The 19,738-nt window shown below is 44.6% G+C and overlaps 1 protein-coding gene across 4 annotated transcripts in view; it reads left to right on the top strand.

Annotated features, from left to right (window-relative positions):
• Positions 1 to 7,316: 7,316 nt before the first annotated feature.
• The window catches only part of ADCY7 (adenylate cyclase 7), an 87,867-nt gene continuing 75,445 nt past the window's right edge, over positions 7,317 to 19,738 (top strand). For 3 of the 4 annotated variants that reach the window (XM_079988729.1, XM_079988728.1, XM_079988727.1), the window contains exon 1: positions 7,324 to 7,574. The gene's annotated coding sequence lies outside the window, so the exon portion shown is untranslated. Of the gene's footprint in view, positions 7,575 to 19,738 lie in introns of all 4 variants that reach the window. The other variant, XM_079988730.1, reaches the window with a different exon arrangement.

Genomic DNA, 19,738 nt, shown 5'->3' with positions numbered 1-19,738 from the left:
CCATACAAAAGAATCATCAAAATATGCATACATGGTAGCATTTTTTGCTATCTTCTGTGGACCACCAGAATCTGTGGAAGATTGGCAATTAAAGATGGTCGAATACATGGAGCTGGCGAAGCTGACGGGGAAGATTTGGAATCGCTGTGATGATTTGTTCCAAAAGGACTGGGGCAAATTTATACTCTATATGAAAGAAAATTGCAAACAGTTGAATACGTTTGTAGGTTTAAGTTGAAATGTTTGGTAATGGCAAATTAAGGAGCTGATTTACTTATAAGTAGGTGATTGTTAGGGACGCAGGTGGCGCTGTGGGTTAAAGCCTCAGCGCCTAGGGCTTGCCGATCGAAAGGTCGGCGGTCGAATCCCTGCGGCGGGGTGCGCTCCCGCTGCTCGGTCCCAGCGCCTGCCAACCTATCAGCTCGAAAGCACCTCCGGGTGCAAGTAGATAAATAGGGACCGCTTACCAGCGGGAAGGTAAACGGCGTTTCCGTGTGCGGCTCTGGCTCGCCAGATGCAGCTTTGTCACGCTGGCCACGTGACCCGGAAGTGTCTCCGGACAGCGCTGGCCCCTGGCCTCTTAAGTGAGATGGGCGCACAACCCCAGAGTCTGTCAAGACTGGCCCGTACGGGCAGGGGTACCTTTACCTTTACCTTTAGGTGATTGTTAAAAGATTGATTTAAAGTAAAAAAGTGAATTTAGGAATGTGGAGAAATTGGTAATGAGATATGGAAGTCTGTTAGAGGGAAGGAAGGAGGTTGATGCTTTATTTAAGCAATGTCTTAAGTTATTTTTTGATACTGAAATGTAATAAAATATGGAAAACTTAATAAAAATTATATTAAAAAAAGAAAACAAAGTACGAAGGCATTTGCAAAAATGCAAGCAGACAATAAGGGATGTAAAAGAGAGAATCTGAGACATGTAGTAAGTTTTTAGCTTAGTATAAAATGGTGTGCTGTTCTGGTGACCTTGCCCCAAAAGAATATTGTACAGCTGGAAAAAGTTCAGAAAAGAGCATCCAAAAGGATCAAGAGGGTGGAGCAATTCACCTATAAGGAAAGGTTCCAACATGTTGGCAGAGACCCTGAGGGTCACCTAGTCCAACCACTTCAATGCAGGAATCTCAACTAATGCGTCCAATACAGATTATCATCCAAGCTCTGTTTAAAAATCTCCAAACAAGGAGAGTCTCCCACCTCTCATGGGAGTCCATTCTACTGTTGAATAGCTCTTACTGTCTGAAAGTTCCTCAGAACGTTTAGTCAGAATTTCCTTTCTTGCAACTTGAATCCATTGATTTGGGTTCCAGCCGCTGGAGGAGAATACAAGCTTACTCCATGTGACAGCCCTTTAGATATTTGAAGGTGGCTATCCTATCTCCTCTCAGTCTCTGCTTTACTAAGCTAAACATACCCAAACGTTCCTCATAAAGCTCAGTTTCCAGACCCTCGATCGTCTTGGTTGCCCTCCTCTGTAGACATTGCAATTGTCATTATCGTCCTTAAATTGTGGTGCCCAGAACTGGACAGAGTATTCCAGGAGTGGTCTGACCGGGGCAGAGTAGAGCAGGACTATTACTTGCCTTGATTGAGACACTATACTTCTGTTGATGCAGCCTAGAATAGCATTAGCTCCCACCCCCCACCCCCCAGCATCACACTGTTGACTCATGTTAAGGTGTGGATCCTTTTCACTTGCACTATGGGCAGTCCAGGTGTCCCCCATCTTATATTTGCGCAGCTGGTTCTTTCTGCCTAAGTGCAGAACCTTAGATTTGTCCCTACTGAAATTCATTTTCTTCGTTTCTGCCTAGCTCTCCAATCTGTTACGGTCATCTTGAATCCCAAATCCAGAAGTGGCTTTTACATCATGTGAAAGCTCAAATATAATGTGGAAATTAACCGTTCGGAAAATAAAATTAACTCCTTTGTGAATGCAGCTTTCGTTATTTGGGTAGAAAACACAAGTTTCTAAAAAAAACACCTCCCACTCAGTGTCCTTTGGTTCTAAGAATTTTATTTGTGGTAAATGTAGTCTACCTATTCTGCACGAACTCCACTTGCGACCCTAACAGTCTCTCAGTATTCACCACCCCACCCCAATTTCCTGTGCTTTGTAATCCAATTTAGCCTAGTTCAAGTTTCTTGTGGGGGGGGGGACTTCTAAAGGTTTTGGGGGGCAGAGGTAACTTCCTGGATTTCTTCCTTCCTTCCTCCCTCACAGTCAGAATATAAGCAGGTGTTTTTTGTTCTTAGTAAAAGAGTGACACTTTGTGCTTAAATTGCTTTTTTCTTTTTCACTAATCTAAACAAACTTCATATGAATAAGTGCTTTGTTGCTACACAGCCATGTCTTTATCACGGTAATTGCACTGGGAAACTGCAGCTGAGCTGGCACCAGAAAAACCCAGTGTGAAGATAAGAACCATAGTTTCTCATGTCTCCACCTTTCTTTGTCATTTTCTTGTTTTTGCATGCATGCATGCCCTCCGTGAACACTATATATCACAACCCTCTGTGCTTTGTGTTACCGGTACTTTGTCATTGTTTCACCCAATGAATCCTGGGAACTGTAGTTTGAGAAGTGCGTGGAAGCACAGATTACAGAGCTGTATGGTTCAAGACCACTGGAGCAGGAGTGGCAAATGGCTGACCTGTGAGTGAAGTTTGGTCTGCAAAGCATTTTTTTTTTTTTTTTTTTTTTTTGCCCCCAGCAGTTTCTGCCTCTGTGCTGGTGATTTTAAAAACAAAAAAAAAAGCACTAGTTGTATGTATGCAGCACTCTTGGCGAAAGCTTACTGGCTGCTGTGGCTGCCCAGATGGGGAAACCAGATAGCTTAGTGGTAGAGCATCTGCTCTGAATGTGAAAGGTCCTAGATTCAATTATTGGCATGTTCAGATAGGTTACATTTCTTGCCCTATGAGAAACCTTGAAGAGCTACTGCCGAAGGTCATCAGATCCACATAAGCACGTCAGCCCAGGAATTTATTGGAGAAAAGAAGTACACCTAACACTCTTATAACACTCAAATATACTTACTAATATTTGCATTTAAATAAACTAAAAAGGCCAAAATGCTGTGACCTTTCTTCACTGGGTGGGGGGGGGGTGTTGCTCCATCCCCCTGATCATTTTGGTTGCCCTAAACTGGATAACATCATCCCCAGCAAAGGGAGAGGAGAAGGTAAGCAACTTTTCAGGAGTACTTTATTACAATGGGGGACGCAGGTGGCGCTGTGGGTTAAAGCCTCAGCGCCTAGGGCTTGCCGATCGAAAGGTCGGCGGTTCGAATCCCTGCGGCGGGGTGCGCTCCCGCTGCTCGGTCCCAGCGCCTGCCAACCTAGCAGTTCGAAAGCACCTCCGGGTGCAAGTAGATAAATAGGGACCGCTTACCAGCGGGAAGGTAAACGGTGTTTCCGTGTGCGGCTCTGGCTCGCCAGAGCAGCGATGTCACGCTGGCCACGTGACCCGGAAGTGTCTCCGGACAGCGCTGGCCCCTGGCCTCTTAAGTGAGATGGGCGCACAACCCCAGAGTCTGTCAAGACTGGCCCGTATGGGCAGGGGTACCTTTACCTTTACCTTATTACAATAGCGCTTTACACTTGGCTGTGATTCTCAACAGCTGGTGTTCAGAGGCATACTGTCTCCAACAAGGTGGACATTACTAAGCTTAATGGACCAACGGTCTGACTCAGAAGAAAGCAGCTCCCAGTGTTCCTACAGATTTCTTAGCTAGATCACCAGAAGGGGGATGCTCTCCAAGCACTCTGGAAGCAGGAATTAGTGCTTTGATCTGCTCTCCGCCAGCACTTGGGAAACAGTGGAGCAGTTTCATGAGCACTCCAATTTGCTCTGATCTCGCATGTTTGATCCGCTCTGCTCTGTTAAATGGTTAGACTTGGGAATACAGCAGTGAGCTGGTCTCCTGAAAATGAAAAGCATGGTCTGGAAGTGGAGGCTGTATGTAGTCAAAGACTGTCAGAAGTTGCTGTTGCTAATCTTATCTGGGAAAGGAGGGAGGGGGCTTGATCCAATTTTTATTGGTATCTCTTGCCTTCCTAATGTAGAACTGTTGTCTCTTGCTTGATTGTTTTTTAAGAACCATGCCTGTTTGTGCATGCACATACACTGCCAGAACATGGGTGACCATGCCCAGTTTTTGGACATCAGAGCATCCTGTCCACCCTTCACAAAACTACAATAGCTTCCTAGGGTTCTCTGGGCAAAAGGAATGGCCGCTAAGCTGCCTATGCCTTGCCCAAACACAGACGGAAGTTGGCAAAAGGTCAGAGTCACAAGAGGGAGTGACAATGGTCACTAGCTTAGTTGGCATTATAGGGGAAAGCAGACAAATCCATGAAGAATAGATCTATCAAAACTATTGCCCGTGAAAAGTTGAACATAACTGAGTTCCAGAGGCACTGTAACTCTGAACACCAGTTGCCAGGGAGTGACAACACAGGCCCTGCTGTTACCTTCAAACTGCTTGTGGGTTTCTGGAGGAATAAGGTTAGGCACTGTGGGAAGCTGCAGGCCAGACTAAATAGACCTTTGGTCTGACACAGCAGGACTTGTCTTATGTGTGGCTATCAGTACCACCTGCCTTCCTACTAAAGGGCACCTCAGGCAGGAGCAGTAGGGCTCAAAGGCAGTTTTTGTCTTTTTGCTTGGAGAACAGCTGATGAATGTTCTTTGTATTCCTGCTTGTATTAATGAAATTCAGAAGGCACTCCAGAGAAAATGATGTGTCACCGGTATCCGGCAACCCAGCTGACTGCCACATGTCCAGTGGGTGTCATTCTAAGGTCACAATCACACCAAACATTTAGCGCAGCAGTATGATATCTCTTTGAACAGTCATGGCTTCTGTCAAATTATCCTGGGTGCTAAAGTTTGTTATGGATGCTGAGAATTGCTAAGAGACCCTATTCCCAGCCCCCAGAGCTACCAGTTCCAGAGTTCCCTGGGAAGAGGGACTGATTACTCTGTGGATTGAACTCTTTGAGGGGGAAAGGGGGGCTCCAAGAAGCCCTCAGCACTCTTAATAAACTATAGCTCCCAGAATTCTTTGGGGGAAGCCACAAGCATTTAAAGTGATATCACTGTACTTTAAATATACAGTGGTACCTCAGGTTACATACGCTTCAGGTTACAGACTCCGCTAACCCAGAAATATTACCTTGGGTTAAGAACTTTGCTTCAGGATGAGAACAGAAATTGTGCTCTGGCGGCCCGGCAGCAGCAGGAGGCCCCATTATCTAAAGTGGTGCTTCAGGTTAAGAACAGTTTCAGGTTAAGTATGGACCTCCAGAATGAATTAAGTACTTAACCTGAGGTACCAGTGTGGTGTAGTGGTTAAGAGCGGTAGTCACGTAATCTGGGGAACCGGGTTCGCGTCTCCGCTCCTCCACATGCAGCTGCTGGGTGACCTGGGGCCAGTCACACTTCTTTGAAGTCTCTCAGCCCCACTCACCTCACAGAGTGTTTGTTGTGGGGGAGGAAGGGAAAGGAGATTGTTAGCCGCTTTGAGACTCCTGAAGGGGAGTGAAAGGCGGGATATCAAATCCAAACTCTTCTTCTTCTTCTTCTTCTACCACTGTATGGTGTGGATGGGGCCTAATCTAGGAGACCAGGGTCAGGGCTGGCTCGAGATGTTTTGTCACTGTAGGCAAAATGCTCCAATGTCTCCCGCCGCCGCCACATATCAGTGTCCTCGCCCCCTCCCTGCCCATTCTGTTGTGCCTGTGCTGCTGCCAACCCTGTCACAGCAACTGTATCCTCACCTGTGGTTGTGCCTGCACTGCTGCCACAATAGCAGCAGTGGAGAGGGTAACGGCACTGTATCGGTGGTGTGGGAAGCCTCGGGGGGGGGGGCTGGGGGCTGGCAGTGGTGCAACAGAAGGGGCCTGAAGCCATCTCCCCTTCACCTTGCCACCCCTCCTTGAAATAGGATGCTTAATAAGTCATCCCTGCCTACCTCTCCTGCCACACATAAGAGTTCTGGCTTGAGAGATAAGGGAGGCATATGAACAGGCTCTCCAGAGAGCTGGGCTCTATTGATATCTAGAGCAAGAAAATTTCAGAACAAGATATTGGTTGGGTGTTTTTCTGTTCTGGGGTTTTTTGTTTTTTTAAAATGAAGCTGATCATGACTGGTTATCCTTTTCTGGGCATGGGAATGAATGTCTGCTACAGAAATAAGAGCTCAATCAGGTTGTGAAGGCCAGCAGATAAAAGGATTCTTTGTTAAATAGACACCAGCATTCAGGGGGACGAGGTTAACCTGGGGATGATATGAGCAACTGGGTGTTTCTACTTGGATGCATTTTCAGAGGAAACGAAACCAAGTCACAAAAGGCCTGTAAGGCCTGGACTTAAATAAGTAATAATTATATGTTTTGCAGGGTTGGACAACATTATTTAGAGGTGGTTTCACCAACCGGGTGCCCTTCAGATGTTTTGGACTACAATTTCATATAAATTGGCCAGAGATGATCTTAGGCAACGCACTGCAGGTGCTGAGTACCAGTATGATCTAGGCTTAACCTCAAATGACATGCTAGGACAGATGCAGAGGAGGGTGACTAAGATGATCAAAGGTCTGGAAACCAAGCCTTGTGAGGAAAGGTTGAGGAAGTTGGGTATGTTTAGCCTGGAGAAGGCTGAGAAGTGATAGGATAGGATACCTGTCTTGAAATACCTGAAGGGCTGTCACATGGAAGACGGAGCAAGCTTGTTTTCTTCTGCTCAAACCAATGCATTCCGGTTACAATAAAGGAGATTCCAAATAAACATTAGGAAGAACTTTCTGAAGGCAAGAGCTGTTGGACAATGTAAGGGACTACCTCAGAAAGTGGTGGGAGTTTTTTTTAATTAAAAAAACAGAGGTTGGGTGGCCATCGATCAGGGATTCTTTCCTTGTGATTTCTCTGCTGCAGGGGTTTGGAGAAGAGGTGCCTTGGGGTCCCTTCCAACCATGGGCGTAGCCAGGATTTTTGATAGGTGGGGGTCAGAACCTCAGTTTGCTATGTATTTTTACTGATTTTTTAATTGGGGGCAGCTGCCCCTCCCAGCCCCCCCTTGGCTACGCCCATGCTTACAACTCTACAATTCCAAGCTCTCTAGAGGCCCGCTGCGCCCCGACCCCTGCGCTCCCACCTCATTCTGCAGCTCCACGTGGGCTTATAAAAAGGGGAAGGAACGGGCTGCCAATCGCCTAGGCGCGCAAGACGCAACTAGAGGCGGGGTTTCCCCAGGCCCCGCCCCTGAAGCACCTGCCTCGGTTCCCACCGCGGAGGCAGGCGAAGCGCGCCTTCCCTCCGCTCTGGCCCCGCTGCAGTCGTGCTTGGCGAGGCGGGAGAGTGGCCGCGCCGCCGGGGGAGCCGACGCCGCTAGAGGGCAGGGGCGGCACCCGTACGTCGGGCAGGCAGCGCCTTTCCGCTTTTGACTCACCCCTTCGGCTTGGGCTCTCCTCTCTTTCTCGCACACCCATCTACGCACGCAGGCAGGGTAGGCAAAACCCCGAGCCGAGGACAGCGACGAAGCCCTGGCCGGATAAGCGGCGGCAGAGGTGAGTTTAGGGGCTGTTGGCTCCGTGCGCCCTGGGCGCGGCGGGCCCGGTACCTCAGACGCTTCGGACAAGTGCCCTTAACTCTCACAGCGCCAAAAAGGCGGGGGGGGGCGTGAGGGCTTTGCGCACGCGCCGCCGCCCCCTCCTAACTTTTGCGCGCGGACCTTTCTCCCCCGCAGGACCCCCCAGATATCTGGCCAGCTCGCTTGTTTGGTGGGTGTTCTTGCGCTCGGGGAAGAAAAAGGTTGCGCTGCGCTAATTGGCTGGTTGGGGCTTCCAGGGCAATAGAATAAGGGGCTTAGGGAAAGGTAGCGTTGTCCCTTCCTCTTCCCCCATCTCCTTTTTTTTTTTTTTTAAGTCAAGGATGTGAAGACAGAAAACAAGTGTGCCTCTGAGCATGCACGGTCTGCAGACACCTCTAGCTCTAGCTTTGTCCACGTCTCCTCACAAAACTCTGCGGAGTAGGGGAGGAAGGCTTTGATCCTTGCATCTTTTAGTAGCTCAGGTGGATCTCCTTGGCAGCTGATGGAATGTAGCTGGGGAGATTTTTCCTTTGTGAACTGTGGAAGATGAGGGGCATGCTTTCAAAACGTTTCAGACGTGTTGAGATTATTTTTGTGTTATGAAATACACACAGAGACATATATACATGTGTGTATGTGTTCATATATATTTACACACACACACAAAATGTATAACACCCAGTAGAGTCCTATGCAGCACTCAGAAGAAAGGATCCCTGTGTCTTCAGTGGAGCTTACAGCCAGCAAGCTGAGCATTAAGATTGCGATGAAATTTGTCTCCATACTAAATTCTGAATCTTGGCCATTATCTGATGCTATTATGGTAATTGCTCAAATCAAATAAACATTAAGGTTGTTGGTTGAGTTTAAGAACTTGTTTGATGAAATCTGCATGCTCTTGCATAGGAGCAGAAGAATGGCCCTGGTCCTTCCGTAAGGGGAAAAAAGAACATTCTTGGTTGGTTCTTCCGTGGTGCATTTGAGGCATTCTCTCCTGTGTGAGAATGAAAGCAGAACCACCTCTCCTAAGATGGCACTGACTCTTCTTATAATTCACATTGAAAAATAATGTCTCTCTAAATATGTTAACAAAGTTTCTTTTTAATTGACTTAAAAAAGTTTTCAGTCAAGCCAATTGATTAAAAATTTATAGCTCTTAGGATGTTTCCTTGCCTCTGAGCATATCCAGAGTGTTCTTCCTCTCTAATGAGCAACCACCAAAGAATCCTGGGAACTGTAGTTTAATCATTACAGAGCTACAATAGCCAGGACCCTTAACAAATTACAGTTCCCAGGGTGTGGGTGTGCACTTCAAATGTATGGTGGGTACATAGACTACAAGCAGAAGCTCTGTTGGGAAGATATAGGGTAGATTTCAGGCAGTCTTCAATCCTGGCATCTCCCTGTTCAATCTCTCCTCTGGGTCAATTGTATATGTAAACGTCCCTTATTTCAGAGTGCTTTATTTAAACAAAGATTTAGTCGATTGATCAAATGTTTGCATAAATAACTTTGAAGAAAAAAGCATGAAGTCTTCTTTTTAGGTTTATGCCTTCAAATGTTTTGCGTGGCAGCACTTCTTTTCAACTGGTCAAAACTTAAGAGTACAGTTGTCTGCAGTAGGGATAGGGAACCTGTGGCCCAGCAGATGTTATTGGACTCCAGCTCCCATCAGCCCCAGCCAGGGGCAGGGATGATGGGAGTTGTAGTGCAGCAACATCTTGAAAGCTGCAACTTCCCCATCCGTGCTATACAGCATGTTCAGAAGTCCCACTGTGTTGAGTAAGACTTACTTCCCAGTAAGGAGGGGTGCTAAGGTTATAGCCTACATCAACTGGGCATGTAACAGGTATCAAACATTGCAGGCATCCTACTCTGATTATTAGTACAGACACTGATCATATAGAGAGAGGGAGGGTTGAATCCAACTAAATTCTGCTTGACCTATTGAAATTAATAGATCTGTGGTTGAATTAGGTCTTCACCAAGTACATATAATGTTGAATACAACTCAGAGATGTCGTAGCTGAAAACCCTTAATCTCAGTGGTGCAGAAGATGCCAGTGGTTATTTCAGAGATAAGCACTCTGCACACCCTCAGAGGCACAGCTCAGCATTGTTTCATGTGGTTAAATCGTTTTGGCCAATAAGTCATGAGAGGGGAGGGATGCTATGACTTAGTGATAGAGCACTTCCTTTGCTTGCACTTGGTCTCAGGTTCAATCATTGGCATCGCCAGTTTTTTAAAAGGGCCTGGTAGCAAATGATAGGAAAGTCCTCTGCCTCAGATGAGATTAGACTAGAGAGTTTCTGGCAATATTAGGCAAGAAAGGCAACCAGCCTTGCCTGCAGTAAGGCAGCATCCTACATTATGCTATATCCATGAAAATACTGGGATTACTTTTGGGTGTTAGTGAATCGCTGCTTCTTGCCTCTGGGTTGATGTCCAGAACTTTCAGGAAACTGTCGTTTATTAAGCAGTGGGGCTTTGCAAATACATTAACAGATGCATTAACAGATGAGCAGCTCATTGTTACCATTTCAGCGGCAACCCTGAGGTACAGGTGCTTCCCATTATTGGCAGCAGGGGAGGGCAGGAAAACCCCGAATGGTCACTGTGAAGCATATTCCATAATTCACAATTGATATGTCCTCTTGCTCTCTGTTTACATTTGGTTTTTCTAGGAGTGAAAGGGAGTGACTGTTCTGACGGGCTGCATCTGTTGACCAATCTGTGCTGTAATCTGTTCAATATGGCACTGTTCATTTCCCTTTTTAAACTTCATTTCCTTTTGGTGTTGCAGTCTCTGCGTTTCGTAAGCCTACAGATATTGAGCGTGTCTCTAAACTACAGCGGAGAAAGGGTTTTTAATTTATTTTTTTTGTAATGCTTTTGTTAAGAGAAGGTGGGAAATTAGCCAATTGCAGCCAAAGTGTTCATTTTCAGAATAAAGAACAGCGTTTCATGGAGGCTGCTGATTGTCTGAACAAAATGTGCTCCTAGCCTTTCAAGACCATAGTTCTTATTTCTGAAAACAAGTCTTTCTTTCCTGAATGGAAATGATTTCCAAGAGCTATTTCAAGTTTGACAATTTTTCTCTCTACACTGCTGGCATTGATTTATAAGGCTGTCAGCCACTGGAAACAAGAAGAATCAAAGAATCGTAGAATTGGAAGGGACTATGAGGGTCATCTAGTCCAACCCCTTGCAATGCAGAAATGCATGATTAAGAGTCTCATGCTTTTACCAACTAAGAGTCTTATAGCACCTTTAAAGACTAACAGACTTATTATGCCATAAGCACTGGGGGATGTTGGCTACAGTGGTGCCCCGCAAGACAAATGCCTCGCAAGACAGAAAACTCGCTAGACGAAAGAGTTTTCCGCCTCGCAAAATGAATTTCCTATGGGCTTGCTTGGCAAGACGAAAATGTCTTGCGAGTTCCTGCTTTTTTTTCCCTTTCCCCCCCTTTTTCTAAGCCGCTAAGCCGCTTATCCGATAAGCCGCTAAAAGCCGCTAAACCGCTAATAGCGCTAATCCGCTAAGCCGTCAATGGGCTTGCTTCGCAAGACGAAAAAACCGCTAGACGAAGAGACTCGCGGAACGGATTCTTTTCGTCTTGCGAGGCACCACTGTATTTGCAGTATGGTAGCGCTGCAGAGAGCTTGCTGGGGAGACCATGCATTAAAAAGGGACTCAAAAAGTACTTAAAGAAGGCTTTAATAAGAAAAACAAAAACTCCATTTACACTAAATACATCAACAAACAAACATGACCCAACCACCAACCCAACCCCCAGGGTAATGGGAGAGCTAGGTGCTGCTCCTTATATACTACACCCAAATGCTGACACAGCTTAATCAATACAACTCAGCAGCACCTGCTATGTTTCACAGCTGTAAAGCTGGGTCTCGTTATTTTGCTCTGGCCCTTGCTCTGGCCCCTTAAAGACATACACATCGAGTGGAACAATGATGAACCTTTACATTTAAAGAAACCGTTCAACAGAGGACTACAGTCCACTTCATCAGGTGCTTGAAGTGTGCTTGTTCCCATTCAACAAACCACCTAGAACAGTGGTTCCCAATTAGCTAAGTACTGAATGGGGGTTTTCGGAGTTCATCATTTACTCTGTTCCAAGAAATCTTCATTATGAGCCTGTTTGGATCATAGAATTGTAGAGTTAGAAGAGGCCGCAAGGGTCCTCTAGTCAAATCCCCTGAAATGCAGGAATCTCAACTAAAACATGCATGACAGATGGCCATCCGACCTCTGCTTAAAACCCTTGAAGGAAGGAGAGTCCACAACCTCCCGAGGGAGTCTGTTGCACTGTCAAACAGCTCTTGCTGTCAGAAAGTTCTTCCTGATGTTTAGTGGGAGTCTCCTTTCTTGTAATTTGAAGCCATTGGTTTGAGTCCTACCCTACCTTTCATGTGACAGCCCTTGAGATATTTGAAGATGGCTACCATATCTCCTCTCAGTCTCCTGGTTTCATCAGTCCATGCAACCTATACAGTCAATAAAAGTGGTGCAGGTTCTCAGTGTTCTGAGATGAACTGCCTCATTTGAGTTTGTGCAGGCAAACCACATCTTTGCATATGTAGATTACACATGTGTTCATTTTGGAATTGTAGTTGTACAAACTTCATGTGATTCACAATCTATTTTGTTCACATTTCATCTATGCAGGAAGAACTAGGTTTAAGCTTCCTCTTATAGCAATTGCTTTCTCCGAGGATACTAACAAGAACCCTTCAGTGTGAAATGTGTCCTTTTAAAGAATTTGTAGCTTTTACAGTAAACCAGATGGACAGGTGGTGAGTGATTCATGATGATGTGATAAGCTTGTGAGGGTTCATGACAAATAACAGAACAAACTTCACCCAGGAAATCAGCATGGAGAGGATGTAATACTTCCCAGAACCTGTTTCCAAACGCAAGACTTGACCTCATGTTAGCCAATGTTAACCCAGTGGTTTGCGACTGGGGGCAAAAACTGGCCAAAGCTGTCTTGAGTTCATTGTGGTTCTGATAGTGATATGTTGCTCCCAAGGAACCTGAGATAGAGAATAAGATAGAGATGATAACTGGCTGAGTCAATTCCAGGTTGGTTTGCAAGGTGTTTACAGCAGCCATTGTGAGACTGGTAGATGAAATACACCCACCCACCCACACCTACCTTCACCACCATAGTCTACAAAAAGGATCACATTCCATATCCCTCAGGTCACAGCAGCAGCTTCTGCTACTTCCCAATTCCTTTTAAATGTGGGTTAAGTTGCAAGCTGGACATGTGCTGAAGGATGAGGATGTACCAGGAGACCCCAGGGATTGAACCCATGACCTTCTGCATGCAAAGCAGATGATCCGACCATTCAGCCTGTACTATAAAGTGGCTCTTCCCACCAAGCTGAAGGACCGGTGGCAACAGCTGTTAGAAGACCAGACCAACACTAAATTTCTCTAATTAAAACCAACCCTTTGATTGTGGCTAAGTTGCATCAGTTCACAGGCAAAGGATGGAAGTGGTTTATCATTGGGTGTTCAGTATCTAGGCACAGTAGATACCCATCAGTATCTATGGAGGTGGGGGGAGGCCCCCGCCCACGTGCTTAAACACATCTTGCTGGAGTCTGCAGAGTTCTGAAGTGCACAGTTGTTGGCCCTTCTTCATGCCCACTTCAATATAAGATGATCCAAATTCTTGGGAAAATGTTGCAGGCAAAAAAAGACATGCCCTGTCCTTGCAGCAAGAACTCGCTTGTGGTGCAAAATGGCCTTGTTGTCATTGTGCCATGAAATATAGTTTAGGGTTAAAGATGCTCTCCAGGCGTGTAAAGATTGAATGTGCCGGTACTACATGTTATTGAGGAAATGTAAGCTTGTGCTAGCCATCCATGCTTGTAATCTCTGGTTGGACACAATGAGATGAGACTAGTCCATAACTAGTCCCTAGATTCTAGTGTGAAATATCCTATTGGAGTGTGTTTGGTGTGCGCAATGTAGAGATAATTGGGCAAAACGGCTTCTTCCCTGTTTTAGTATCCCTCCTTCAAATTTTAAATACCTCCCTTTTTGAAAAGCTGTAGTGTAATACGCAAGGTGATTAGAAACCCTTTTATAAAAGCTGAAGCAGGATTAATCATTAAACCAGCTTTTTTTAAGTGTTTTTTTTTTTTAAAAAAAAAGAAAAGCAATTGCACAGCACAGTGTCACCTTGACAGCATCCTATTCAGTGTAGGATGGAGAATATGCAGATCTGGTTACAAAACTGCGTGCTTCATACTTGTGGGATAAGTTCCATAATTACCGGTACTTCTTCTTCTTTCTTTTTTTTTTAAAAAAGCAGAATAATATAAATCGGTGTTGGAATGTGATAGGGAGTATGTTTTCTTCCATCATGCTCTAGTTCATAAGCCTATTTCTATTATGCGAAGGTGGCTCTTCAGTTCTCATTTTACTGAGTTAGGTTTGCAGTGGTAATATGGTGGTTAAGAGCCTCTGTTTCAAGACAGGAAATTATAAATAGAAATTTGCTGCCACTGTGAGCCACTGCAGTGGTTAGAGTGGCAGCCTGGGACATGAGAGACCAGGGTTCAAATCTCCACTTGGCCATGAAGCTCACTGAGTGACCTTGGGCAAGCCACTGCCTCTTAGCCTAACCTACCTCACAGGGTTGTTGTGGGGATTAGATGAGGAGGGGGAGGATACTGCCTTGAGCTCCTTGGAGAAAAAAGTGGGATACAAATGAAATAAGTAACTGGCTAGCAAGGGGAGGTTGGGGAGAGTTGCCATGGGACCAAAAGTAAATGTTAAGTAATTAAATTCACGTTCCAACTTATTCCAAGAGCTTAAGATGGCATAAATGGTTAATTCTCTCCCCCCCCCCAATTTATTCTAATAGCCCTTAAGGTGGGTTTGCCTAAGGCAGAGTAACTGGCTCAATGTCACTGGGTAGGCTTCAAGGCTAAGTGGGGATATGAACTTGGGTTTCCATCGTGAGATACTGATTCCCCAGTCTGCAGAAGAATTGCGTAAGGTCCCAAGATGGTAATCCATATTCATTAAACAGCACCACCCCCAGCAGCCCCTCTCCACAAAAATTCCCAGTTTGCAGGTTATAATTCTACAGTGAAGAACCTCTGAGTGCAGCAATAGGAGGGAGAAGAGGAGACACATTTTTTGAGTTAAAGGATTGTGTCTCCCCTTCCAAAGTTTCCTGCTGCTGTCTGCCTCCAGCTCTTCTCCCTCTGATGGAGGTGGTGAAACATGAGCTACCACTAGTGCGGAATTTCTGAGAAGAATATGTGAGTAATGTGTTTTGTGTTGCTGTGTGTGTGATTGTGTTTTCCTGCCCCCCAAGAGCCAGGATGCAATTCTGCAATTACATGGTTTTGAGGGTGTGTATGGGACCAGGGTCAACTGAAGTTGAGTGGATCCTCAAGCTGATAATGTTCAGGAATTCAGTTTAAAATGCTATAGCGTCATTGCTCCTCTCTTTCCCTAAATGAGGGCCAGTTCTCACACAGCAGTGTTTGTGATGCAATAAGTTGCTTTATTCGAAAAAGACTCTTGCAGATCAGATAAGCCCATCAGTGGGAGCACTGTAGCAACATCTGAAAGGAGGTGCCTGTGTCCCATCATTCCTATTTGGGACTATAATCCAATGTGTCCTTTTCTGGGTTAGGCTATTTTGCAACCTTTCTCTCTCTCTCAATTGACATGTTAATCAGCTTTGACTCTGATATGACATCTTGAATCTTCAGATTGATGATGACAACATTTGCCATTGTTTCTGTGTTCCTAGTTGAGTTTCCACCTCTCCCCCTTTTTTTAAAGTAATGCTTTACCTCACTCCCTGATTACTTGGTTTCTTCAGTAGCTAATTGTGAGGAGTTTGTCAAAGGCCCATTGAAAGCCTGAATAAATTACTCCAGCTGGTTCTCCTTTATCCTCTACTTCAACTGGCATTTTAGCAGCCTGAGATACTGTTTATCCTTTGTGCAAGACTCACAATGGGGACCTTAAGGGGATTTTTCATCTGTACATGTTCACACAGAAGTGAGTCCCTCTGAATTCAGTGTGTTTTACTCCCAAATGAGCGTCCATAGGGTTGCAGCCAGACAAATTTAATGTGTGACTTTTTCCTCTCTCCTTTGAGAGAGTGTTATGGCCTTAATACAGGTGGGGATGGGCGAAGGCAAAACACCCCTTTCTCTTCTGCCATGCACTGATCACAAACAAATAGGACAGCTTTGTTGAAGGCCTTGTTCAATTAACCCACTGTTGAGGATTCAAAGATGGCGAGGAAGAAGGAAGAGTTGGGGCAGGTAGAACCTCGTTGATCCTCGTGGGAAGAAGCAGAAAAGTTTAAATAATGTCGTCTAAGGCTGTGTACTCACTATACCTTTCGAGTACATTCGAAGCATGTTCTTTCCCTCAAAGAATTCTGGGCTCTGTACTTTGCCTCTGACAGAGTTACTGTTCCCAGCAACCCATTAGAAACTACACTACCCATAATCCTTTGAGGGAACGAAGGTGCTTCAGATGTGCTTTGAAAGGATAGTGTGTGTGCAGCCATAGCAGAGTCACTGTCTGCTGCCTTTTCCATAGATGCTGAGCCTTTCATGGAATATGCCCTTCCATTGTTAGCTCTGACAGTTCCAGACAGATGGGTTCGAATCCTTTTCTTTTTTAAAAAAACCCATCTTAAAGAGCTTCCAGAAAGGTAAGCATGTTTACAACACCAGAGAGCCTCATGGCACATTAATACTACTGTTTACTATAGCCTGAGATGCAAAAGGGTTGAACACACTCAAAGAGAGAGAAAGCGTGCAAACGGATGGGGAGGCTAAGGCTGCTTCCCACCTCCTTGCCAGAAATATTGGTCCTTGCTCATCAGAGAGCTGCAGTTTTAGTTAGTCTACTGATTTGGAGCTTGCTTTTTCTTTCTTTCTTTCCATTTCAAAGTCTTCCAAAACTTGAAGGAACCAATTGATTAGATATTTCCTTTCCAGCTATGTTGTGGTGGTCAGAGTACAGTATAATTTGTTACTTGCACAGTGCTTTTTTCATTGATGGGTAATATGGTGGAGAGAATAAGGCAGGGCACACTGTAATAAAGTGGCCTGACTAATGGTCAGGAATTGGATTTTCTGGAGGAAAAAGCCGAGCAAGTAGTGGTGGGTGGGCTTCAGGTTCAACTTTCTTGTTGCCTCACATGGCTCTGACTTGGAAACTAACAAGGACAGAATCCCACAGGTTAAATTTGCCCCAGAGGTTTCCACTTCCCAATTCCTACTATAATGCACTCATGACACCAAAGATAACTGCTTCCAGCATTTTTCACATACTAACTATGCCACAGTTATTTCAACAATGTCTAGACACTTAAAACCATCAACATGCCTTATAACCAGGAGAAGATTTGGTGAACTTCAGCAGTTGATTCCCCCCCCCCACCTTGCTTTGCATAGATTTCTGAGTACACCAGGGAAGAAAAGAGTAATGGAGTACCTAGCACATTTTGCATGAATTCCAAAGAAACGTCTGAACCACAATGTCATGTTTTCAGAACCATTCATTGAGTTTTCCCAATACTGCAGACTCAAATCATTGAAAGAATTGCTAGGAAATTGGTGGGGGTTATAATCGTGGTTTGGTGTCTGTTAAATGTGGCGTATGGAAGCCTTATGGCATGGAGTCATTCATTATATGTTGGCTTATTTTGACATCCTGGAAAATTATATCTGATTTTTTGCCTTATTAGAATAAACCTAAAGCATGAACTGTCTTATAAACTTGTTTTTCTTAGGGAGGTAAAACGTTTTACAGTGGTACCTCAGGTTAAGAACTTAATTCATTCTGGAGGTCTGTTCTTAACCTGAAACTGTTCTTAACCTGAGGTACCACTTCGCTAATGGGGCCTTCTGCTGCAGCCATGCCACTGCTGCGTGATTTCTGTTCTCATCCTGAAGCAAAGTTCTTAACCCGAGGTACTATTTCTGTGTTAGCAGAGTCTGTAACCTGAAGCGTCTGTAACCCAAGGTACCACTGTAGTAGCAGCTCACTAAAATCAGTGGAAATATTGCTGCAGATTAAATGCACTGCAGGTTGTAACCATGCAGTCCCAAACTTTGCATACTTATTGAGTTCAGTTATGTTTAATCTCAAGTAAGAGTGTCTAACGTTGTAGCCGTTTCCCTTCCAGTTTTGATTATGGAGAATGCATTGTGTACAAGGTCAACTTCTTCTAAAGGAGATGTATAACTGCAATGTTTAAGTGTTCCTTAGAAAAAAGACAGAACAATTAATTATGGAGGATCAAGGCAACAGGAAATATGGAAAATGTGTTTGTTCTTGTAATACACACCCACACACCCACACACACTTCTTTGTTACTCACCTTGGGTTTATTTCTAAACAAGGAGAAATGGAAACAAAAATATCAATTACAAAAAAATACAGTAAAACAACCAAAGCAAAACAGTGGTCATGTTTGCCCATCATGGTAAATCATAGTTAATGGTTTACTATGAATGTGGAGATAGTTTCTACTTTGTTTCTCCCCTAGCATAAGGGGGAAACCCCATGATCCCTAGCTTAATGTTATGTCCACGCCCTGGGATAATGGTTTGTTTCGCTCCAAACAAACCACAGTTGGTAAGCCAATAGCGAAACGTGGCTTAACAATGTGGTTTGTTTGGAGTGAAACAAATCACACTGCCATCATAATGGTGGAAACAGATGGGAAATAACAAGAGTCACCCAGCATCACAGAACGGCAACAGATGTCTTCCTAACAATCACAGCTAGTTCCTAAAAGCATAGGCCCCAAATATCTGAAATATAGCCTCCTTCCCTTGGGTGTTAAGATCAACCGAAGGGGGATCGATTTAGTAGTTCTACCCTAGGATATTTGTGTGTGCGTGTGTGCGCACGCCCCTGAATAATCCTGGCCCCATAGGGCACACCATGTTTTGTTTCCTTAGAGGGGTAGCCATGTTAATCTCTTGCAGCAAAAATAACCAAAGTGCCTTGTGGCACCTGAAGGACTAGCAAGCTTATTTCATGTGCTGTTGGGCGGACTTCCTTTTTATTTGCCTTGAATCTTCCAACATTCAGTTTCATTGGACGTCCTTGAGTGCTAGTGTTACAAGAGAGGGAGAAAAAACTCCTCTATTCACTGCATAATTTTATAAACTTCTATCATGTCACTTCTTACTCTCCTTTTCTTTAAATAAAAAGTCCCAAATGCTGCAACTGTTTTTCATAGTGCTACACAGTTTTCAAACCATCTCCAGCCTGTCTCCCAGCTTTGGAGCTGGATTAATGGCAGGGGTTGCCATGAAGGAGCTGGGATAATGGTTGCTCCCAGCAGCTTCAAAGTTGGGATGAAGGCTAGTTTGCTCATCATCCTTACCAGAGTTCAGCGTCATAATGAAGTATAATTTATACTTAGGAAGACTAAGAAAACATCAAAATGCATGTGCAGTGAAATGTGCATCGTTTAATTTATTTCCCCCAACAATTAGGTTCTTTAAGCTTAAAGCCCCAAAGAGTCTAAAGCATTAAAAATTAAGAAGAAGAGAATGATCTTGAAGAACTAAGAAACCTTCAGAGTTCTACCCCAAAACAAACCTAATTCAGGTTCAGTTCAGCCAGCCGATATGCCTGGGAACCACTTACAGGAGTTGTTTGAACTAATTTGGTGAACTTTGTTAAACTGAACTAGTTCGTTCCAAGCACTGTATCTGCACAGTAACCCTGTGAGGCTGGTTAGGAGGAGAGTGACTGGCCCAAGGTCATGGCTGAGTGGGGATTTGAACCCTGGTCTCTCAGGTCCTAGTCCAGCACTCTAACCACTACACCACACTGGCTGATTGGTAGAAAGAAACTTTTGGCTCTAGTGCCAGTTTTTCAAGCTTTGGGGAGTAATGGAAGGAAGAGAAAACAAAAGACAATATCAAATTCCAGGCAAGTCAACTTTATGCTAACCTTTCCTTCATTTGCCACAGATTGTGCCTATAAACCAAATTTAAACAAAGTCCAAAGGTGGTTGAAGCTAAACAGCTTTATCTAACTAGCACCAAGCATTTCTTTTTAAACATAGGATTAAGCCTATCTTGGCTGCCATCCAT

This window comes from Podarcis cretensis (assembly GCF_951804945.1).
Source record: "Podarcis cretensis genome assembly, chromosome: 8".
Lineage (NCBI taxonomy): Eukaryota > Metazoa > Chordata > Lepidosauria > Squamata > Lacertidae > Podarcis > Podarcis cretensis.
This window is presented reverse-complemented; position numbering and strand designations above follow the sequence as displayed.